Source organism: Lissotriton vulgaris, unplaced genomic scaffold, assembly GCF_964263255.1.
Source record: "Lissotriton vulgaris unplaced genomic scaffold, aLisVul1.2 SCAFFOLD_1680, whole genome shotgun sequence".
Taxonomy (NCBI): Eukaryota; Metazoa; Chordata; class Amphibia; order Caudata; family Salamandridae; genus Lissotriton; species Lissotriton vulgaris.
In genome coordinates, this window is record NW_028243192.1 from 392,912 (window position 1) to 418,218 (window position 25,307).

The 25,307-nt window shown below is 46.5% G+C and overlaps 1 pseudogene; it reads right to left on the reverse strand.

The window, feature by feature from the left end:
- Window positions 1–23,890: 23,890 nt before the first annotated feature.
- On the reverse strand, window positions 23,891–25,072 carry LOC147668677 (protein NDRG1 pseudogene; annotated as a pseudogene).
- Between the last annotated feature and the right edge of the window lie 235 nt (window positions 25,073–25,307).

The following is a 25,307-nucleotide window of genomic DNA, read 5'->3' on the forward strand; positions in this document are numbered from 1 at the left end:
CCCAGCAGGCTCAGGGAGCATGGTAGAGAGTCATGTTTAGTATGCCTGAACTCAGAATAATAAAATATTTCTTTTAGTAAAGTTTATTTTAATATCCTGTGTTTGCAAATGCTACTTTTAGAAAGTTAGCATTTGCTTGCCTAACCATTTCAGCCCGCCTCTGCTGGTATGTGTATCTGACTGTAAGGGATGTGTGAGTGACAGGGCTGGGGGATGACAGGTGGTTAATGCGAAGATTACACCTTAGTGGGAGGTAGGAGGGGCTCTTGACTCTGAATCTAGCTGTACTCTGCCACCACAATGCTGGCTCCACCCTCCTGGGGAGCGACTGATGACTCAGCCGACACCTGGCCCAGGAAGGGCGCAGCCCCATCAACAAGGTACTTCTGGCTGCCCCTGTCCACACAATGCTGGCTCCACCTCCTGTGGAGCGTCTGATGTGCCTGCCCCTCACACTGAAAGCAGAAGCCGGATTGCACCCAACAAGGTACTCAGAGACTGAAAGTGGCTATACAAAGGCCCCCCTGGCCTGCAAGAACAAAAGAAACTGGGTGTAAAAGTAGGAGCCCTGCTCCTTGTAAATTAGATCCTGTTTGTGCTACAGAAGAAACTCTGCCCGAAGAGAAGGACCTGGAAGGACAAGGAGGAGTGCTGTCTCTGGCCTGTGTCTGGTGCCTTGCTGCAGAAGGAGAGGAAAGAAAAGACTACAAGAAGACTTTTGCTTTGTGAAACTTTGTGCCAAACTTTGCTGAGAGATCTCCAAGGGCTTGCCTGTGAACTTGCCCCCTGACCAGCGCCCCAGGAACAGTGGGCGCTACCCCCTGACAGAGGAACCACTGCGAGACGCTGTCTCCCCTCAGCAAGCCTCTCCAAGAAAGCGGAGCGCACTGTGACCATCGCGCTCTTCAGCAACGCTCTGGGAGCTGCCTTCGCTCTAAACAAAGTGACTGCCGCCTGCCTGGCCCAGAAGCATCGTAAAGATCAGCCCAGCTGATCCGAGCACAGTGACTGACCCCGAGCGGCAGCTCGCAACGTGAAGAGAAGGGGCGCCCGGGGCCTGCTTGCCCCCTTCGTGTCGTGTGCCCCTGAACGCGCCGCCGCTGTCCGAGAAACAGCTGTTGCGTGGGGTACCTGAACGTCGCCTGGAGTAATAGAGGCCTGCGCCGAGGAGCGCTGTCCCCTGAGTGCGCCCTCCTGATCAGAATCCCCGAGGCGCTGGCCCCGTGCAACCCGGCCCGCACAGCAACGTCGACCCACGAGCCAGAGCCGAGCCGCCGCTCGCTCCAAGCCAGACGGAAGACAACGCGACGCGGACTGACGCCTTAACCTGCGCCTCACCAAGTCTCCCCCAAGGTACTGTGTTCTGTGTCCTCCCGGTGCGAGCGTCCTGCGACCTGAGCTCGCACCGCGCTGCCTGTTCCTCAACGCGAGCCGCCTCTGAAACCGAGGCTCGCACTGCTCCTGGTCCTCGAGGCCCATGCGGGAAGCGTGAGCTTTGGCCGGCCGGGCCCGATCTCCTCTCTGAGGCGAGCGGAGACAGCGGAACGCGCATTGAGGCGCTACGAGACACTGAACCTTGTTGAACCTGGGCAGAAGGCCCAAAAGATTGCTTAATTGCTAGAAAGAACTGTGGCAACTTGAAACTAAGTAAACTGGAACCGCTATTGAAAGTTTGACAACTGTATTTACAAGCCTGCTTGAAATTTATATAAAGATATATATTTTTACAAAATACAGTTTGGTGTCATTGTGTGGTGGGTTGGTTGTGATGGTGTAATATTGCAAATGTTTAACCCTATGTGCCCCAGAGATTAGCCTGAGACTGCTTAAGCCACACTAACTAGAGGGTAAGCAGAGGTTGTCTTGACGGTAACCCTCAGCCCTGACGAGGAAGAGAGAGTCCCTGCTTGTCGCCAGTGCCGCACTGCGCCAACTAGAGACTCCCCCTTCCTACATTGGACGCAGCGGTGAGGATTTTCGAATTTACATTTGCAGTGTTTATACCTTAACTTCTGACCATTGCACAGTGATTACAGTCCAGTAACTTAGCCACAGACTTTGTTTTTAATCTTGCCAAGAGAAGATCCCTAGTACAGAAACCATGCCGGGCGCGAAGAGCCTTGATGGAGCGGAATCCACGACCTCTGAGATGTTGGAGGTGGAATGGGATGCAGCGAAACTGGATAATTACACAAGAAGTGAATTGAAGTTTTTTTGCAAGAAGCTCAAGGTTCCACACGCAGGGTGTAGAAACAAACCAGAACTCTACAAAGCCCTGAAGGCCTGGATAGAGTCTAGAAAGGCCCCTGAGGATAAGAATGCACCTGAGGATCAGAATGCACCTGAGGATCAGAATGCACCTGTGGATCTGGTGGATCTCGAAAAACCAGACAGCGTGCACAGCTTTGGCAGAGGCCTGTCGCCAGAGGAGCTGGCAGACAGGAAGGAAACCAGGGATCATGAAAGAAAGCTGGCAGAATTAAAAATCCAACTGGAGCTTGAAACCAAAAGAATGGCGCTGGAAGAGCGAAAGCACCAAATGGATTATGAGTTGAAAATGAGGGAGATGACTCTCAAGGAGAGAAGCTCAGTACAAGTCAGAGGCCACCGAAGTCATCTGCGGCGTCCCTCAAGGATCCTCGCTGAGCCCGACACTCTTCAACGTCTACATGAGCCCCCTCGCGGCCATCGCACGCCAACACAACCTCAACATAATCTCCTACGCCGACGACACCCAGCTGATCCTCTCCCTGATCAACGACCCCGCCGCCGCCAGAGCCAACCTGCACGAAGGGATGAAAGAGGTAGCCGAGTGGATGACGACGAGCCGCCTGAAACTGAACTCAGACAAGACGGAGGTCCTCATCCTGGGCTCCTCGCCCTCCGCCTGGGACGACTCCTGGTGGCCCCCCGCCCTGGGCACCGCACCCAAGCCAACGAACCACGCACGCAACCTGGGCTTCATCCTGGACTCCTCCCTCTCCATGACCAGGCAAGTCAACGCCGTCTCCTCGTCGTGCTTCAACATCCTGCGCATGCTTCGGAAGATCTTCTGGTGGATCCCCACGGAGACCAGGAAGACCGTCACCCAGGCCCTCGTCACCAGCCGACTGGACTACGGCAACGCACTCTACGCCGGAACCACCGCCAAGCTCCAGAAGAGACTCCAGCGGATCCAGAACGCCTCAGCCAGACTCATCCTCGACATCCCACGGAACAGCCACATCTCCGGACACCTGAGAGACCTGCACTGGCTCCCCGTCAACAAAAGAATACCCTTCCGGCTCCTCACCCACGCACACAAAGCCCTACACGATCAAGGCCCGAGCTACCTCAACAACCGAATCAACTTCTACGCTCCCAAACGCCACCTCCGATCTGCCAGCCGCGCCCTTGCCGCCGTCCCACGCATCCGCAGAGCCACCAAAGGAGGAAGGTCCTTCTCCTACCTGGCCGCCAAGACCTGGAACTCCCTCCCTGCCGACCTGCGCCTGACCCAAGACCACCTCTCCTTCAGGAAGAAGCTCAAGACCTGGCTGTTCGAGCAGTAACGGCACCCCCCCCCCCCCAGCGCCTCGAGACCCTACGGGTAGGTAGTGCGCTCTATAAATGTCTTTGATTGATTGATTGATTGAAGCTTGGAGAATCCTCCCTCTGGTGGCAGCACAACGCCGGTGCAGGTAGAGTCAAGAGTGCACATCCCCAAAGATGTAGTTAAAGAGTTCTTTAAGGGGGATGACATAGGACAGTGGTTTAGGGCATACGAGGTAGCCATGTCCTCCCACCGGGTCCCTGACAAGGATTGGGGAGCGGGGTTGTGGGGAAGGTTCCTTAGCGAAGGGCGAGACACCCTGCTAGATTTGCCCGTTGAAAACCAAAGATCCTATTCCCACATGAAAGAAGCTTTAATGAACAGGTATGGGCTTACCCCTGAAATGTAAGACAGAAGTTTAGGGGGTGTACTAAGCGGCCTGGGAATACGTATGTGGAGTATGTGACTTTTTTTTGCAGAGCACTGGATGGTTGGGTGAAGGGTAGCAAAGTGGATGATTTTCAAGGTCTCTTTGATTTAATTGCATGGGAGCACTTGTCTGATCACTGTTTTCCTGAGCTACGCCAGCACCTGATTGATAGCAAGCTGTCCAACCCGAGGAAGCTTGCTGAGGAGGCGGACCGCTGGCTCAGCACCAGGGTCCACAAGGGTCCAGTGGGAGACTCCGCCAAGGGTGGGCAGGGTCCCCAGCAGAAGAGTGGGGGGGACAAGGGAAAACAGAAAGGGTTCCAAAAAGGCCCCCAAAGTAATCCCCAAGGGGACCAGCAGAAAGGTTCTCAGCCTCCCCCACCCCCAAAGCAGAGTGGGGCCCCGACATGTAGACCTGTTCCAAAGGGGCCCTTCAATTGTTTCAAAGGTGGTGAGCCGGGGCACATATCCAGTGACCCCAAGTGTCGCCTGTTTGGAAAACCAGCACCCACTGGTGCTCCGCCCCGTCAAGTGACTAGTGTTCACTTAGGAGAAGAAGTGATGGTCCCGGGGGGTGGAGATCCCGTTCAGATGACCCTAGTCTCGCTAGTAGACAGTGAGATGGTCCCTACAAACTACCTGCCCTCTAACACTAAGAAATATGGGCAGGTGGTGATCATCAATGGTAGGGAAGCTGAGGCTCTTAGAGATACAGGAGCCAGTGTGACTGCAGTGAGGCAGCACCTGGTGTCTCAAGAGCAGGTTGTACCCCATGCCTACTGTAGGGTTATCAACGCTGATAATTCAGAGAGTCAGTGTCCGATGGCTCAAGTTCCCTTCGAGTGGGGGGGGGGTCTCTGGTTCTCTGCAGGTCTGTGTGAGGAAAACTATGCCTGTTGACTGTTTGCTAGGGAATGACTTGGAGCACTCCCCTTGGGAAAAGGTGGAGAAGACGACTCACCTGAAGATGGTGGGTCTACCTGACTGGGCGTGCGTGACCACCCGGTCGATGGCAGCCAGTAGGGGTGATCAAGAGGTCCTGGGGCCTGAAGGAGAGGCCCAGGAACCGGCCTTAGGGAGAAGGCGCAGGGGGCGCGGGAAACCGGCCCCTGAAGTTCCCACGGTCCAGGAGGAAGCAGACCTTGAGGGGGATGCCCTGGAGCCTACTGGGGAACAGATCGCCGAACTGGGGGACCTGCCTGAGCTGACCCATTGGCAGCAAGAAGGAGGACCCTCCAGGGAGGAATTCTGCAGGGAGCAGAAAGAATGCCCTTCTCTCGTGGGTATGCGGCAGCAGGCTGCAGACCAGGCCAATGGTGTTCAGGCCAAAACACATTATGTGTACTGGGAGAATGACCTCCTGTATTCAGAGCCTAAGGCTGCTGAACCTGGGTCAGCCCGTGTGCTGGTGGTACCCCAGAAGTTCAGAGCCTTCCTACTGGGACTGGCTCACGATGTGCCTTTAGCAGGACATTTGGGGATGGACAAGACCTATGACAGGCTTGTCACCCACTTTTACTGGCCCCAAATGCACAAGAGCTCAGATGCTCATTGTAGGACCTGTCCGACTTGCCAGGCAAGTGGGAAGAGCGGAGGGAAGAACAAGGCTCCCCTCCAACCCTTCCCTGTGGTCGGTACGCCATTCCAGCGAGTGGGTATTGACATTGTTGGGCCTCTGGACCCCAAGACAGCCATGGGCAACAGGTTCATCCTGGTCTTGGTGGATCATGCCACCCGGTACCCTGAAGCCATCCCTCTGAGGACAGTGACGGCTCCCGTGGTGGGACGTGCGCTGATGGGAATTTTCTCACGAGTAGGATTCCCTCTAGAGGTGGTGAGCGACAGGGGGACCAACTTCATATCCAAGTATATGAAGTCCCTTTGGCAAGAGTGTGGTGTAACCTACAAGTTCACCACACCTTACCATCCCCAAGGAAACGGGTTGGTTGAGAGATTCAACCGAACCCTGAAGGGCATGATCATGGGCCTGGAAGGTCCAATGAGGCGTAAGTGGGACGTCCTCTTACCATGCCTGCTCTTTGCATACCGCGAGGTGCCACAGAAGTCCCTAGGGTTCAGCCCCTTTGAACTGCTGTACGGTCACCCCGTGAGAGGACCACTGAGTTTGGTAAAGGAAGGCTGGGAGCAATCTCCCAGGAAACCTCCCCAGAATGTATATAGCTACATGCTGGCCTTCAGAAACCAAACCAGGCGCTTCAGACAACTTGCCGAGGCAAATCTGGAAGCCAGCCAGGAGGAGATGAAGCGGTGGTACGACCAGAATGCCACTCTGGTCGAGCTTCAGCCTGGACAAGAGGTGTATGTCCTGGCCCCAGTGGAACCCTGTGCCCTTCAGGATAAGTGGACAGGTCCATTTGAGGTTGTGGAGCGCAAGAGCCCCGTGACATACTTGGTGGACATGAAGACGCCCAGGAACCCTTTGAGGGTCCTACATGTCAACCGCCTCAAGCCCCACTTAAGAAGGTCCGAAGTGGGCATGTTGTTGGCAACTGATGATGGAATGGAGGAGGAGTCTGAGCCTCTTCCTGACCTCTTAGTGGCCTGTGAGAAAGATGGGTCAGTGGATGGAGTTAACCTCTCACCCACCCTGACCCCCGAACAACAGGAAGACTGCCGCCAGTTGCTGGGGCAGTTTCCAGATCTGTTCTCCCTGGTTCCTAATGTCACAGATTGGTGCGTCCATGATGTGGACACAGGAGACAGCTTACCTGTGAAGCATAAGGCTTACAGAGTGACTGACAGGGTCAGGGCCTGCATCAAGGAGGAGGTCTCCAAGATGCTTGCCCTTGGGGTGGTTGAGTCTTCCAGCAGTCCTTGGTCCAGCCCCGTGGTCTTGGTCCCAAAGGCTGCTGCGCCGGGAGCCACACCTGAACTCCGGTTCTGTGTGGACTACAGAGGACTCAATTCAGTCACCAAGACTGACGCGCACCCCATCCCCAGAGCTGATGAGCTCATTGATCGGCTAGGGGCTGCCCGGTTCCTCAGTACGTTTGATTTAACGTCTGGGTACTGGCAGATCGCCTTGACCGATGGGGCAAAGGAGAGGTCAGCATTCACTACACCAGATGGGCATTTCCAGTTCCGGGTTATGCCATTGGGAATGAAGAATGCCCCTGCCACCTTTCAGAGATTGGTCAACCAGGTGTTGGCTGGGCTGGACGAGTTCAGTGCCGCCTACCTGGATGACATCGCGGTGTTCAGTGGCACCTGGCCAGAACACCTGCGACACCTCTGGGAAGTGTTGATGGCCCTGCGCAGAGCAGGCCTCACAATCAAGGCAAGCAAGTGCCAGATTGGGCAGGGTTCCGTGGTGTACTTTGGACACCAAGTGGGGATTGGCAAGGTGGCACCCTTGCAACCCAAAATCGAGACCATCCTGGCTTGGGAACCCCCCAAGACCCAGACTGCAGTGAGAGCCTTCCTGGGGCTCACTGGGTATTACAGGAGGTTTGTCAAGGGCTATGGCACGATTGTGACCCCCTTGACAGAGCTGACTTCTAAGAAGCAGCCCAGGAATGTGATTTGGCCGGACACCTGTCAGAAGGCTTTTGACACCCTGAAGACTGCCATGTGCACGGCGCCCGTGGTCCTGGCTCCTGATTTCTCCAAGGAATTCATAGTGCAAACAGACGCTTCAGAGCATGGTGTAGGGGCTGTTCTCTCACAGATGACTGAGGAGGGCTTTGACCAACCCGTAGCCTTCATCAGTAGGAGGTTACTTCCACGGGAAAGTAGGTGGAGTGCAATAGAGCGAGAAGCATTTGCTGTGGTCTGGGTGCTGAAGAAGCTAAGACCCTACTTGTGTGGGTCTCACTTCCGAGTTCAGACGGACCACAGGCCCCTCAGATGGTTGATGCAGATGAGGGGTGAGAACCCGAAACTGTTGAGGTGGTCCATTTCTTTACAGAGTATGGACTCTACGGTGGAACACCGCCCTGGCACAGATCACGCCAATGCTGATGGTCTGTCCAGATTTTTCCGCCTTAGTGGTGTGGAACTCCCTGGGGAAGGGTAGTTCCCCCCACATTTCAGCTGAAGGGGACACGTGTTAGACCTGGCACCTTGGCGTGAGTTTCCCTTCCACTTTTTGCTGGTGTGCCTCCGATGTTTTGCTGGTTTTCCGCTACTCAGGGCACTGCGCCACGGCCAACCCGTGCCGCAGTGCAAGTGCTCCCTACTGTAAATTGTACATGTGATTGATGTCCATGATTGGTTCATTGGATTTACTGTTAGTCCCTAGTAAAGTGCACTAGGAGTGCCAGGGCTTGTGAATGCCAATACTGCTAGTGGGCCTGCAGCGCTGGTTGCGCCACCCACAGAAGCAGCCGTAAAATGTGTCTAGGAACTGCCATTGCAGAACCTGCGTGCAGTCGCGTACTGTCACGCTGGCTGGGCAAGTGCACCCACTTGCCAGCCTCTAAAACCTTCCCTTAACTTCATATCAGTCACCCCTATGGTAGGCCTGAGGGCAGGGTGCATTGTAAGTGTAAGGTAGGACAAGCCCTTATGTGCGTGGCATGTCCTAGTAGTGAATTACAACTAAATTCGTATTTCACTATTGTAAGGCTACCTGCTTCCCTTACGCCAGAATGGGCTGCTGGAATTTATACACTCTATAATCCCAGCAGGCTCAGGGAGCATGGTAGAGAGTCATGTTTAGTATGCCTGAACCCAGAATAATAAAATATTTCTTTTAGTAAAGTTTATTTTAATATCCTGTGTTTGCAAATGCTACTTTTAGAAAGTTAGCATTTGCTTGCCTAACCATTTCAGCCCGCCTCTGCTGGTATGTGTATCTGACTGTCTGGGATGTGTGAGTGACAGGGCTGGGGGATGACAGGTGGTGAATGCGAAGATTACACCTTAGTGGGAGGTAGGAGGGGCTCTTGACTCTGAATCTAGCTGTACTCTGCCACCACAATGCTGGCTCCACCCTCCTGGGGAGCGACTGATGACTCAGCCGACACCTGGCACAGGAAGGGCGCAGCCCCATCAACAAGGTACTTCTGGCTGCCCCTGTCTACACAATGCTGGCTCCACCTCCTGTGGAGCGTCTGATGTGCCTGCCCCTCACACTGAAAGCAGAAGCCGGATTGCACCCAACAAGGTACTCAGAGACCTGAGCTCGCACCGCGCTGCCTGTTCCTCAACGCGAGCCGCCTCTGAAACCGAGGCTCGCACTGCTCCTCGTCCTCGAGGCCCACGCGGGAAGCGTGAGCTTTGGCCGGCCGGGCCCGATCTCCTCTCTGAGGCGAGCGGAGTCAGCGGAACGCGCATTGAGGCGCTACGAGACACTGAACCTTGTTGAACCTGGGCAGAAGGCCCAAAAGATTGCTTAATTGCTACAAAGAACTGTGGCAACTTGAAACTAAGTAAACTGGAACCGCTATTAAAAGTTTTCAGAATTCTTAAATGATCTAAACCACAATGACCAAAAGCTAACATTTACATCATCAAGCAGCAACATCAGAGTGACCTACTTAGACGTGGAAGTCTTTGTCAAAAATCAACGGTTTTGCACAAAAATACATAGGAAACCTACTGCCACTAACAGTGTTCTTCATGCCAGCAGCGGTCACCCCGAACATTTAAAGTGGAGCATCCCATATGGAGAGATGCTCCGTGTAAAAAGAAACTGCTCGGAAGATGAGGACAAAGAACAAACCATTGAAGATACCGGCTTAAGATTTTTGGCAAGAGGATATCCTATGGAGATTGTTGAAGAGGCAAAAACAAAAATCAAAGAAAGACCACGATCCACATTACTGGAAACATCGGAGAAGGTGGAAAATGAAGAAACAACTTGCATCATCATGGACTTTAACTCAGAAAATCGAAGTCTGAAAAAGATTATTAAGAAAAATTGGAAAATCCTGATGTTAGACGAATCATTGAAAAAAACACTTCGACCAACTCCCCAAATAACATACAGGAAGACAGCTTCTCTGAGTGACATCCCCAAACAAAGTCATCTATCCACCATCAATCCATACAATGAGAATGGCAAAAAATCATGGCTAACAACACCTGGCTTTTGGAAATGCTCAAAATGCAAAGCCTGTGAGCACGGCAAAAACACTCTCTAATATCAATTACAAAACGGAAATAAAGAAAAAATCACTGATCACATAACGTGTGAATCCCAATTTGTAGTTTATATCCTGCAATGCCGATGCCACAAACTATACGTCGGAAGCACAATAAATAAATTGAAACTACGTATATTACAACATCTAAGGGCAATTAAGAATCAGGATCTCGCTTATCCAATGGCCAAACACTTTCTGGAGAAACACTCTAGTAATAATCAAGAACTCAAATTCTTTGGTGCAAAATTGATAAAACCAAATGAAAGAGGAGGAGATAGAACCTTAGACTTAAGAAGAGCAGAATCAAGGTTCATCCTGGCGCTGGGTACAGAGAATCCCTTTGGACATAACTTGGATGCGGAACTATATGTGCATTTGTAAAAGAATAACATCTCTGGATAACACATGTAGAAAATGTTGATTTGATGGGCAGTGGGAGGAAAAAAAATCTATGTATCATGAAAAAAATCTATGTATCATGCAACAATACCCCTATGATAAATAACCATTCAAAAACTCGGACAGCAAATAAGAAAATGACAGGAGTATAACATATGCGGATAAAATAAAAGCATGGTGTTAGGGTAAAGCATATTGAAGGATCGAACGAAGTTGATATATTTATTCTTTTACTTTATTTCCCAAAAATTTGAAAAATCTTAAATATGTCGCTCACTGTGCTTGTTTCATGAAAGTCTAATTCAGCCTGATCAAAACACAGGGAGTTAGTAACTTTGTTGTTCCTCCATTCTTCTACATATGCAGATAGAAAGGATAGACTTTGTAAGGGAAAGGACATAGGACTGGTCAAGGAAAAGAATGCGTTTTTGCACATAAAAGTTATTTGCACACAAAATGTTTACATATGTTATTTTGCACAATGCACATGGCACTTTATTAGTAAATTCGCTTATTGACCGATCCGATAGATAATTGTTACCTTTCTCTTTACATTGTCTACCTTCCCCCTTATTCTTCCTGGTCTTGCTATGAATTTTATTGTAAAATCTTAGGATAGTTATTGCGAATACATTGTACATAGTACCCACATTTCCGCTTTTATGTAATTTTATAAATTTGTATTTTAAACATGAATTTAAAATGAGAGTGATGGTGCTCAAATGAAATTTGAAATTGCCTCTCTTGACATAGGGTACTTTACCGGTATGTTTTTCTGCTTGTAAAAGTGTGCACATAAATGGATGCTTGAAATGGCCACTGAAAAATAACAGATTAGCAGGGTTAACAGTCTAGTCTATTTTTAAAGGAAATGAAGAAGGGACTTTTTGCACTTATCACTTTAAATGGACTGTTTGGACTGCAGGACTCTATGGTCCAGTTGAAGGCAATCGCCGAAACGCGTTGACCGTCTTCCTTGTCTGCACGATGGTGTTGTGAAAATAAAAATGTACCTTACCTGAAAATCGAGTATTGGACCCTGTTTGTGCTGTGGTGTATCTGGACCTCCTGGCTGCACACTGGAGCTGGGCTGGGTCCATTCTTTGCCTAAAGAATATATATATATATATATATATATATGAACATATTAGTGATAGAACATATATGACAGGAGTCAGTCTAAATCTACACAAGTCACCACGCATTTAAGTGGTTATATGTTCGTTGCAAATTGAATTATATTGAAAATATTCTATTTGTTGTGCAAGATAAAATATGCTGCTATGAGTTCAAAGCCATGTTGGCAAAGTTACCAAAATTTTTCCGTGCACATGTAAAACACTTTAACACTTTTAAAAGTCCGTTTTCTATGTTTTGACCAATAGAACACGTGGTGTTATCATAGAAGTAAAAAAATGAGTGTGTGCTCTATTTAAAGTGACACTAACTGCATTTCCGTTATGTGATCAAGGGCAGTCGCCTGCCCGAAACGCGTCATGCCTACCTGAACTGCTGACAAAATGGATAATAAAAGTTCGCTGTGACACTCTGAGAGCCGTGTGGTGGTCCGTTACTTCTGTGGTTTCAACTGGAAACAGAAATTGACCCATATATATATATATATATATATATGTTCTATCACTAATATGAATTTTTCTCTTTTTTAATATCAATTATTAGATTTGGCCGCCTATGAGCACTATGCTCTAATTGTTTCTCAATATTCTATAATTTTTGAATATTGTTTATGGACACGTTATCACATGAATTTAATTGCCAGTTAACGTTGTTATTTGACCCTTGCTACCTGTTTCTTTAGGTGTTTGGGCTTTTATTTGTGATTTAATCCACCGCCTACTCCTGACGCGTCATTTGACCAAGCCCCGTCCGCGGGGCGAAACGCGTCATGGAGGGCACTTGCTCTGCACTATTCACTGCCTATTAAATGCACTGCTACAACTAAATATCTCTGTTGTGCTGGCTCATCTTTTCTGATCTGAGGGATTGCTTCGAGGTCTGCGCCCGCCTGTAACTGCGCCCAGAGCAGTTGGGAGTTTGCTGTTCATATATATATATATATATATATTTTACCTAGGTAGTTACAGTTAAGACCTAGTTACCATAGGAAAATAGCAACATTCTATTCCCAATAACTTTGGCGCCGATTGACAAATCAGTGTGAAATTTTCTAAACGAATTCTTTGTTGATATCAGCTCCTATTTTGAAAGTTTGGGGGGGTGATTGGTCAAGGGGGGCTGAGAAAAAAGGTGGTCCCGAAATGTGTTTTCTCCATGTTAATTTCCATAGGAAACTTTAGACAAGGCTACAGGTCGAACGGGTGAACGGAATTACCCCAAATTTGGCAGGAAGCAGGGTCTTGGTCTAGAAAGCACACTTTTGTTTATTTGGTGTAAATTTGTTCAGTAGTTTTGGAGAAATATCGAAAGTTACAGATATCGATATTTGGGCATTCTGCCATCTCATTAGCTGAAGTGTTGGGAGCACGAGCTTGCTGCTGATTGGCTGCGAGTGATGTGAGCGGTTGCAACTAGGAATTATTGCCCGCCATTTTGTGATTCTGTTGAAGTGCGTAAGGGGGAAAAAAGGGCGGAAAAAGTGGGAAAGAGAAGGGTAGGAGCATTATAACCACTGTGGGGTGTTTAGGATGTGCTATAGAGGGGGTGTGAAGTGAAGTATTCACTCCTACCGGTGTGCAAGTGGTGGGCTATGGAAATTAAGTGAGGTATTTTCTAGAGTCTGATGCTGCTAAAACGAGCTGGTGCGGGACTCGGGGATTAAAGTGTGAGCCCAAATTGTGTGTCTTAGGCTGTGAAGTCATGTGCCGTGGCCGTTCCACTAGACTTGCGGAAGTAGTGTCAGCAAGTGTTTATAACTTTATAACTACTAGGACAAACTACTGAGCCGTACTGTTCTGAAAGTCCTGGGGTACAGAAAATATGTGAGGTACTGTATAGAGTCTCATGCTGCTAAGCTGAGCTGCTGCCGTACTCGGGGATGAAAGCATGAGTCCAAACTGTGTGTCATGTGCTGTGAAGTCATGTGCTCTGGACGCTGTGCCACATCTGTCAAAGTAGTGTCAGCATGTAGTTATAGCTACTTGGATAAACTTTTGTTTCGAACATTGTAGCTTGTGTTTGGTGCTTAGGGGGTGTTATAGAGGGAGTGCAAAGGTAAATTTGCACGTATCAAATACATTCAGTATTTGTGAAGTGCTAACTTCTCACTCCTACGGGTCTGATGGCGCTGGGGGCGTAAGCGGAGATGCTGAAGGACTCGGGGTAAAGCCGTTGAATTACTGACTCCTACCGCTCTAAAAGTGCTGGGTACAGAATTAAATTGAGGTATTGCCTAGAGTGCCATGCTGTTAAATTGAGCCTCTGCTGGACTCAGGGATGAAACCCTGAGACTACACTGTGTGTGCTATGCTGTGAAGTCATGTGCTCTGGGCGCTGTACCACACGTGTTCAACTTGTATATAATGCTTAGGTGGTGTTGTATAGAGAGTGCAAAGTTTTTTGTAAAGTGCAAATTACTCACCCTTATGGTTGAGTAGAACTGGGGATCAAAGCGAGAGCTATGTGCTGCAAAGTGAGATGGTCTAGCCACTGTGCCACAGCTGTGTGGAGAATACATTTTGGAGAGGGTCCGGGAGTTGCCATTATCTGGTCCTAAAATAGCGGGCCTAAGTAGTAAGTTATAGGGTGGCTCTAAAAATAGCCCTTGTGTTCATTAGTTGGAACTACATATAAGTGCGGATGCACAGCATCAAGTTATTAAGGAAAACTCGGTTTCCCAGATCTGTAAAGTGTACTCCATCACTTCTGTATAAATCCGCCATATCAAAACGTATGTTGTTGTAGATGGAGCCTATTTTGTGGTCTCTGAGGTATGCAGACACAGCTTTGTTGACTTTCTTCCAAGATTTTTCAATCTGAGGACAAAATTGTTTGAACCATTTTCACTTCTGTCTTTGGCATTTATTGGAATATACAAAGACAGTTTGAGGCAAAAGTAACATCAATTGTCCAAAGGTGTCCTTCATAAGCATTTCCAAACCTAAGCCAGTCAATATGCCTAGATCGTTTCCACAACAGTCCACCGTCATGAGGTCAGGGTGTTGGAGATGCAAACAGGTTTTAACCGAAGGCAACAATTGGTGCCACTTCAATCCTCTTTGTCCAAACCATTTAATGTCCACATTTTGTAAACCTAGATCTAAGTCAAGACGTCTCATGAAATTTTGAAAACTAATTCTTTCTTCATATCAGCTCCTATGTTGAAAGTTTGGGGGTGATTCATCAAGGGAAGACTGAGATAAAAGGGGGGTCCCAAAACGTGTTTTCTCCAAGTTAATTTCCATAGAAAGGTTTAGACAAGGAGAAAGTTTGAACGGGTGAACGGAATTACCCCAAATTTAGCAGGGAGGCAGGTCTTGGTGTAGAAAGCACACTATTGTTTATTTGGTGTAAATCAGTTCCGTAGTTTTTTAGAAATATCAAAATTTACAAATATTGATATTTGGGAATTCTGCCATCTGATTGTCTGAGGCGTTACGAACAGGAGCTTGCTGCTTATTGGCTGTGATGGTGTTGCAACTAGGAAGTGTTGGCCACCATTTTGTGATTCAGTTGAAGCGAATAAGGGGGAAAAAGCACGAAAAAAGTAGGAAAGGAGGGTAGGAGCACTGTAAGCTTTGTGGGGCAGTGCGAAGCAAAGTAGTCACTGTTGCCGGTCTGAAAGTGCGGTGTTGCTCAGAGTGACATGGTGCTGATATGATATGGTGCTTCACTCAGGCTTTAAACCGAGAGTCTAAACTATGAGGTCATTGCTGTAAAGTGATGTGGTCTGGTGTTTGTAGCATACGTGTGCAAGTAGTTTTCATAGGCATTTATACCATACAGGGAGTGGGAAGCTTACTACTGACCTCTACTGTTTGTTGATAGTACACCGGAAGCGGGAAGCGAAGTAGTTACGTCTACTAGTGTGAAGACTTGGGGATGAAACCGAGGTGATTGCTGTAAAAGGATGGGCTCGGGCGCTGTAGTATATGTCTGCAAGTAGTGTTAGTAGGCGTTCAACCATACTGGGAGTGGGAAGCGAACTACTGACCTGTACCATGCGTTTATACTATACCGGAAGTGGGAAGCGAAGTACTCACGCCTACTGGTGTGATGACTCAGGGATCAAACCGAGCTGATTACTGTAAAGTGATGGGTTCTGGGCGCTGTAGGATACTAGCTGCTGTAGTATAAGTGTTTAAGTAGTGTTAGTATGCGTTTAGTATATAGGGAGTGGGAAGAGAACTACTCACCCCTACTGGTGTGAAGACTCGGGGATTAAACTGTGAACCTAAATTGTGAGCTCATTGCTGTAAAGCTCTGGGTGCTGTAGCATACCTGTGGAAGTAGTGTTAGTTTGCGTTTATACAAACTAGGGAGTGGGAAGCGAAATACTTACCCCTACCGCTCTCAATACTCGTGGATGAAACCATGAGCTCATTGCTGTAAAGTCATGTGCTCTGTGTAGTATTCCAATGTAAGTCATAGTAGAATGTTAGTATGTAATTCTATTAGAATCTAAGTATGTAGTGTTAGAATGTAGGGCTGTCATGAGGGGAACCTTGCAGAGTTTGTACACGTGCTGGAGAAGACGGTTGCCTTGCTGTCTGCTCCTGTTGGTGGCTTTTTCAGGTGTCTTGTTTTTCTGTAATAAATCTACTTATTGGATCTACTGCTGTCTGCCTCTTCACTACATAAATTTGGCGACGAGCAGGAAAAGGTAAAAAGAAAGCACCGCTCACCAATATTTCAAAATTGCTTGCGTTGTGCTGAAGACACGTTTTCTTCATGTAGCTGTTTCTACTCATGCCAGGGTCGTCGGCTAATTGAACTATGTCATCCGACTTCTGGTAGGATTTATACTTTTAGATTTTGTGCTTCCTCTGCTTCTTCACTACATTCTGGTTGCTGTACTACATGTGTGTAAGTAGTGTTAGTGTGCGTTTATAATAACAAATGCATCATGGTCCTAGGGAGGGCGACATGTCAGGCGCAGCTCATAAAATGTCGCGTGGGTGTGCATTTGTGGGACATTTGTGTTTGTTATTAGAGGGCTGGTGCATGGCGTCCACCCTGTGATAGCAAATACTTGTTTGACTACTTGAAGCGAGAGGAGGAAAACCTCATATCGCTTTAATAAAGGAGATGCGGATGGTAAAAATGGAGAGAAAAAGAGAGACAAACCAAAAAAAATCAGGGTCTCACCCGTTCTTTTAAATGAGGCCCCTGGTGGGTAATGTTCCGTGGCCAATCCAATTATTATATTGCGGGGTCTGTGTAGGACTGAGGATCTCAATGTCAAATGTAAAGTAGGCACTGAAGGGCACAGAGACGTTTTGCAGCCTAGGGGACCGCCACCTTCCCGGGTATTGTTTACTAATTGTTCGGGGTGTTCGAGGCCAACTGAAGTCCGGGAATCACAACACCCCGGGGCTTTAGTTAAATATGCAGGGTAGGCCTCTGCAGTCCCTGAAGCCTCGGTAGTCCTAGGCAATGCCTTATTTGTGCGGTAATCACACGGGCAGTACTTATGGTGTTATAAAGTGACACACTCATAGAACTCTTGCAGTTGTAGAATTACCAAGGCTTCATTTGTCTAATAGTCAGATAGATTATGTTTGGTAGGTGCACTGTAATATTAGAAACGTCCATGCCAGTTTTTGTTCGCAGACAAGCAAATGCGCAGCCTACAAAGGAACAAGTGGAACATGCCAAAACAGTGGAGGTGCTCAAAAGGAGGGGACTAACAGATGGAAAGCACTCCCGCTAATAATGAAGGGAGCACTATTGAGGAACCAGGCTCTAAGCCTGAAGAAGATAAAACTGTACCTATAATAAACCAAATGGCCTCAGATGGTTTACTTTAGCATATGGGCCTGCATATCTGGCTGGCAGCGTGAACAAATTTGCACTTTGTTGGAGATTCTGATAGTTGCAACACAGGTGGAGAGAGTAACAGGAGAGAAATAATAGGGGATTCCTCAGGAGGAGATAGTGAGATTACACATTGCCCACTTTTGAGGTCATAAAGTGCTAAAAGTGGGGTTTAACTTCTTAAAGGGCCAGATGTATAAAGGCCCTGTTTTGCGATTTCCTGATTAGTGAATCTTTACGATTGGCAATTAGGAATTCGCAAAACAGAATGCATGAAAGTGTGGTTAACACTTTTAGCGATTCATATGGGATCGCAAACGACATACCTCATGAATATTAATGAAGTAGGTCGCAATTTGCGACCCCCTAGGAATCACAGGGATGTTAGCCTCCTGGACACAGCAGACCACCATGTTTGTGATTGCTTTTAAATAAATCAATTCTTTTTTTTTTAAATGCAGCCGGTTTCCCTTAAAGAAAAACGGGATGTGTTACAAAAGAAAAGTTTTCTTTTAATTATTTAAGAGCAGGCAGTGGCCCGTAGGACCACTGTCTGCTCTTATAAAATGATTTTGCTAACATTCACAATGGGGAAGGGTTCCCCTTTGCGAATGGGTTATCACCTACTTAACACCTTAGCTGCTTCGAACGTTCAGCACCCAGTGCTGAACGTTCGAATAACGAGCGCTGGCCCGTCAGCCAACGATCGTGCGCAGCACTGGGGAGGTAGCGCTCGTGACGACCGTTGGCCGACGGCAGCGCTTAAGGGGTTAAAGTAGGGAGTAAATTGCAAATGTTTTGCAACTGCATTCAGTGTCACAAAACATTCATGCATACCGTTAGGATTCGCTATTTGGAAGGGACACCCTAAACACACCCCTCCCAAAGGGCGAATCGCAAACCTACTTCGCAATTCCATATCAGGTTACCGAACTGCAAAATTGGGTTTGCTGCATCGGAAATGCATGTTTTGCAATCGCATCTGGCCCAAAGTTTCTTGTCCACTTCTGCCTTAGCCACTGGAAAACCTCTTTGAAGAGGCCTCTGGCGGGCACAATATTAAATTAAAGAGTTGATGTGTTATTGTTGGGGTAACAGACACTCCGTGCATTGGAGATGTAATCAGTTTGATGACCACCACGTGGTAAGCTAGGTTGGGAGGTGGTTGGGGTAAAGTGATTGGGTTGTCAGCAGTGCGAGATTCTGAGGGGCAAACAGGTGACATAGGGACTTTCCAAGGCGGATGGGACTTTACAGGAGTATGAAAGGAAAATGCGTGTGTGATGGTGTGCTCATAGACATTGGAACGCCAATGGATTAGGGAATAAAATTGAATGAGGACTGTTATCCAGGGTGTTGATATGTCATGAAGTGGGTGTGCTCTTTCTACAGAAAACACATATGAAAGGGACAAAATGTGATTTTCTTTTTGGGATGTGAGAAATGCACAGTAATGTGTCACTCAGGGTTTATTGCTTGAGAGGGGTTGCAATCTTACTTTAAAAAGCTGTTGCTTTCCATCCCACGCGATATGGACGAATGTGTTTGTAAAGTACACAGCGGTACTTAGTGTCTGGTAAGAGGAAGCCATATTGTTGATAAACCTATAAATCCCCCCCATGGTTATAGACTGCTACCTTAAAACAACTGAAACATATGATAGCCAATCTACTGCGGGCTTTGACAATTGTAGGTGAGTATTTTAATGCAATCCTGAACCTGCAACTAGACAGACTGAGTAATAAATTGCAGAGTAGCAAAAAAGACTGAGAAATTAGAAGGCTTTGCACAAGCATTAGGATTGCTGGAAATATGGAGAACACTGCACCCACAGAATAGAAGCTTCTCTTACAATTCCGGTACACATGAATCACTCTCACACATTGACTATTTTCTTTACCCAATGGTTACATTTCACAGGTTTGTGGAGGCTGAGTATAAAGCAAGGGGGTGTCTAAACTTCCCCGCATCTTATGAGATTAGAAATGTCAGTGAAACAGGTGAGGGGGAGTTTAGAAAGGTTCAATGGCTACTCATGAGTAAGGAGGAAATACATTTGAAGAAGACTAGCAAGCATTAAGTTGAAGTGAAAACATGTATGGTAACAGATGAAATGATATTATTGGAGGCATATAAGAGAGAGAGTGAGAGAGACAGACAGATGGAAGGACTACATTTGGAACTCCTGTACTTGGAAGTTGAATGCATACTAACCCCGACAGATAAACAGTGTAGGGGCATTTGAGTTAAAATGGAGGAATACCATATATTGGTCACTAATGATGGCAAATGGCTTACTTAAGAAGAGAGGTCTAGTCTGGTTAAGCACAAGGGTACCAGAAATTAGGAGCGAAAAGATAGGTGGATAGTATAGATCACAGTCACTCTAATTCAGTGGGATCACAGTCACTCTATTTGAGTAGGAAAGCCCTCACACACCGACCTGGTCAGTGTCATGCTTCATCATCGGGCCCCACCGAAGAGACCGAGTGTCTCTTCGGTGTGCTGCGACGCCAGAAAGACTGCGGAGCTGGTCGTGTGGGGAGGACGTGTTGTGAAAATTATAAATTTAAAAGTGACTAACAGGGTATCAAAAAAACTTTAATGAGTGATCCCTAAAGCACGTGTAAGTGGCATATGTGTCTGAATTTAAGAGCCAAGGTTATTAGGATTTTGTTTAAATTCAGCTAAATACCACGAGTTTAAAATTAATCAGTCAACATGTTTCTGCCTTTAATGTGGTATATATTCACCATGGCATTCTTCAGGACTAAAACCCCGGCGGTATGGACACTCTAATAGTCCACCCTAACCTGGGGACGTGAAAGTGAAAAAAGGAAAAGGTGAAAAAGTGCTTAAAAAGTTAGGAGAGCAAATTGCTCAATCCAAAAAACCCCCAAATTCAGGGGTGTATCAGCACTTTAAAATTGGGCGCTACTTGCACCATGGGTCTCGGGAGGGGGGTTGGAGCGCGCTTGGCACATCGCCCTCAGCGCTCAAAACCCGCTTGTCAACCTGCAAGAACCCTCTGAACCGGACCCCGACGTGAAAGTGAAAAAAGGAAAAGGTGAAAAAGTGCTTAAAAAGTTAGGAGAGCAAATTGCTCAATCCAAAAACCCCCCAAATTCAGGGGTGTATCAGCACTTTAAAATTGGGCGCTACTTGCACCATGGGTCTCGGGAGGGGGGTTGGAGCGCGCTTGGCACATCGCCCTCAGCGCTCAAAACCCGCTTGTCAACCTGCAAGAACCCTCTGAACCGGACCCCGACAGGGGTCCGGCAATATTCAAAAGACTTGCACTGCCCAGATTTATATACATATTACAAATCAGCCCCTACAACATACCTGACACATATTTTTGGTAAAATAGACCAACGTAAAGGACACTAATCTTGGCGGGTGGCGTACTGCGGATTTCGCTATCCACATAATAGCATACAGTTGCACCATGCAATACGATCTCGTATACTTAAAGGGAAAGAAACTAAGGCGATCTCCCCTTAAGAAGGGAGATTATTGGATGGGCACATGGTAACACAAGCTATTCCACTCACATATAGCACATTAATGACACACTCAGGTGGGTTCATGCATGGTAATGAAAAAGAGAATTTATGCAGGAAGGTGCTGCCCACAAAAAGTGCAATAAGACCTGGGGAGGTTAGACATTGGATGGAAAGTGGGGGCCCAATCCCAAGAACATAAGCAAGATGGTTCGAGGGCTGATGAGCATCCTGGATGCCAGTGTATAGTTGGGACTAAGAGATTGGCATGGCAGTGATGACATCCTATCCATATAAAGACAGAGGTAATGGTTATTCTGCATTTATTTGTTTTTGTGCCTGTCTCGTGTATTTCTGTAGTTAATTTGTTCTTTTGTTGACTAATCGGAATGCAGAAAACAAAAAAAATCTTTTCGGAAAAAACAAGTGCCTGCCATGTCAGCATACTGCAAGTTGAATAATATAATTCTCCACTTGCTGCAGCCCTTTCTGACTGCAGTACAGAAGCACCCATTCCATTTGGTACTTGCCAAACGAGGAAAGAGGAAGAGTGGTCTCTTTATATTATGATATTAAAGGAATGCAGGAACAACAAGAACCTAGATGAGAGACCTGGTTCAAGATGAAATCTCTGATTCTTTAGAATTTCTGGTTAATGCAAGTCAAGTACCCCCATTAACCTTAAGATAAGAATGAAGGACACCAAACCATGTTCTAGTCTTGACCAATCCTACGAAAATAAATTAGGTAAGTAAGAGAATCAGCATGGGCAGTCAAATTAGAGGGCATTAGAAGAAATACAAACCATATCCCATTGTCTAACATATGTTATAATGGTACCAAGATGTAGAGCAATATCACACAATTGTGAAGGGACAACTATACTATATTAATAAATGCTGGGGAATGCCCTGTAGCTTTATTATATGGGAGCACTGCCAGCACAACCACTAACAGTTCATATTTACTCCTGTAGATTTCTGCTTACCTTTGAAATAAAAGTCTGGCTTTTTATTGGAAATCACGACTACAAGGTATGACATTCCCCGGATCCCAGGTAAACTCCTGGATCATTTATGAATACCATTAAAGGCCAAACAAAAGCTTTTTCACGCATGTAAAAATGCATTGTTTTTTTTAAGTATGCATTCATTTCTTTTCTAAAGTCAAATTATTTTTCCTTATGGAGAAAACGCAACCGCAAAACTTTTTTCCAATTGTGGGCGTATGTTCTTCCCAGACTGGCATGGGCGTAGGAAGTGTGGGGGACGCGGGGGACATATCCCCCCCAGATTTTGTAGTGGGGGGGACGTGGGGGACAAGGGTGGTCGGGACGAGAGGACAAAAGAAGTTCCCCTCTCTCTCCTGTCTATGGCAGAGCCATTGGTATGTCAAAGTGCAAGTGCTTTGACGTGCTAATGGCCCTGTACTTGACCACCTGTGACCTTCCCTTTTGTTATGCAGCAAAGCTACAGGAATGTTTTCACACCTCTCACTCGCCGCCACCACTGCCTGCCATCTGCACTTCCAGCACAAAGGAAGAGAGGTAGTTTGTTGATTGCTGACTCTGCAGGGCTGGCTTTCGAGTTGTTGGCGCCCAGTGCGACCATCTCTGTGGGTGCCCCAACAAACTTTTTTATTTCGAGTTATGCGGGAAAACAATGCTGGTGTTATTTCTTGAATAAATACAAGTTTCTCATCAACAGCATTTCCCTCACTCCCATTTATATCTGCCATAAACAAATCTAAAATGATCCTGCTGAATTGGAACTGTCATACTGGAAGTCAGACAGGGCTTTCGTAATCCTAACATTTAAATACTAAGGCTCTCTCATTATAATGTAAGACAAAGCTCGGTATTTACAGATATATCCAACCCCAGCATTTTAGAAAAATATGGCTTAGTAACAAAAAACAAACAAAAAAAATTATGGCCATTGCCTAAGAAGTGAGCATTTGCGGTATGTGTGAATAGGTTTCTCTACAAAACGAGCGTTTTAGAATCATCCTATCTGCAGGTTACTGGCTGTCAACTAAAATGTAAACCTTGCATCTAACCATTTAGAAACATACTGGCATGCACAAGTCATACTGTAGTAGTGATAAGTTGCTTAATTTCATCTTTCGCTGTCATGAGATGGAATGCGGCAGAATATATAATCTTATTGGCTATAAACATTTCCGCACAATATTAGAAAGAACTGTATGGCGTGCCACCTACTGTAGTAGGAATGATTCGCTAAACATACACATGAGTTCAAATGTTAGTAGTAATGCCATGGAGATCATAGTGCTTTAATACATTTTAAATTCCAGATGGCTAAAAATAAAAACAGATTTAAAGACGTCACCTTATGAAACATTCAAATGCATTGGAGCGTTTAGTTTTGCGTTAGGAATTTGCACACTGTGTGCAAAGATTTGATTTTTCAAAAAATAAATCAACGTTAATTATCAATATTATAATAATGTACATATATATATATATATTCAGTATAGAAAATAGGTATACTATTTAATTAGAAAAGGAACAACTTTTTAAACAGTGTAATATGTGTAATTAATTATGTACATGAGAGTCTGAAACTCAAGGTTTAGGTGTTCCATAACTTAAATAAGTAACCGTCATGCATTGCTGTTCGGGGACAAAAAGCTCACACGAGCAGGCGACTAACTTTAAACAGGAAGACAAGTGAATGGGTCATGTAAAATTGGTTTCCATATCATCTGTACAACATTTGGCAAATGTTTTAAGCTTTGGCATCGGTTATGTGATAAACTCCAGGTATTTACGATGACTTATAACAGTGTTCTGACTAACTAGCCAAACAATTATTTTACTCGGTCCCTGCAAACCTCTGGCCAACCACGATCTTCGTAAAAAAAACAACAATCCGAGATGCAATGCACAGTGGTCAGTCATTTAGTAGTAGAGCTGAAATATTAGTACGATGAAGACTGACTTAGCAAGAGGCTTCCATGGGTGTAGCGTTACTACCAGAGTTTGGAGTGAGATTGGAGTTTGTGTGACTTCTTTTGCAATCAGAAGTTTGAGTTCTGCTTCGGTTGCCTTCGCTGGTGTGAGAACGGCTTCTTGAACCCTCTCCGGTAAGGGATCGGCTTCTATTGCCTTCCATTGACGTTACACTGGACCCAGAAGCTGTGCGGGACCTCATAAGCCGGGTCATACTTGCTGAAAACATGTAACCCATGCCTTGAACAAAGTATTTAAATGCTTCTGCAAGTTTTGCTGGCTGAACAACGTGTGGGAATCCTCCACAGTCTGACATCTTTAAGAGTGTGGTCTATGTAGGATCCAGTTTTGAGTTGCACTCCACCACTGCATCAACAGCAGGGGAATTATCACCAACAACGAGCAACGATGGGCACTTAAGAATATTATTAGGTCCTCCAGGAAACGGGCGCTCAATTTCTAGATCTCTTCGGCTGTTATAGGACTTGACAAAAAGTTGAAGATTGTCCCGGTTTATGCCATTCAAAATATGTTGGCGATAAGTCACGATCAGATCGTGGTTGTTTTGGATTTCCTCCTTTGAAAATAAATGTGATATGACCATATCCGGAAGTGCATGAGTCCACCAGAAATTTTAGCTGCTGCCCAGTCCATCCAACCCTCAGCGCAGGGGTTGATGTTAATAAGAACAAGTCCTTCCACTATTGACGGATGATCGGGAGCAAATCTGGTTAGGACATAGGCGCCTGCTCCAATTCCCATTCCAATAATGCTCTTTAAACCAAGTTGTTGAACAACTCCTGGAAGCATCTCAGCAAGCTGATCCATAGAAGGATAGACATATCCAGCTAGGAAAGATGGCGCACCCTCTTGTTGACCCGGTGCATCCACGTGACAAACTGAAAAATGCTGTGATATTTCCTGCATGTCTTCAAAATTGAAGAGCGGATTGAAACAGGTTTTATGATTGAGTCCTATATCGTGGTAGGTCAAGATGACAGGTCTGTTAACCTTTGGGGTCCCACACATTGTAACATGGAGGATTACATGTGCTGTTTCAATGCTTTGCTCCTGAATTTCGAGCTCTGGAAAGATAACCGAGATTCCCTCTTCTGTTATCAGAGGTCTAACCTCGGTCACATCCTCAAGTACGATCAAAATTGTGGATCGTGTGATTGTCTCAGACCGCTACTGTGGAAACTGCCCTGTCCGGAGTACACTTTCCCAGGACAACTGTACCAATGCTGGTGTAATGCTAATTAAGGGACTCAGATTTATGGTGCTCTGAGCACATGAGATGTAAACTGTGCCATTTACTTCATTCCTGAACACAAGAAAGGTATTTGAGCTAGAGGCATACAAAGTAAAGGAATAGAAAGAGGTGCCCAGAATGCATTAGGCGCACA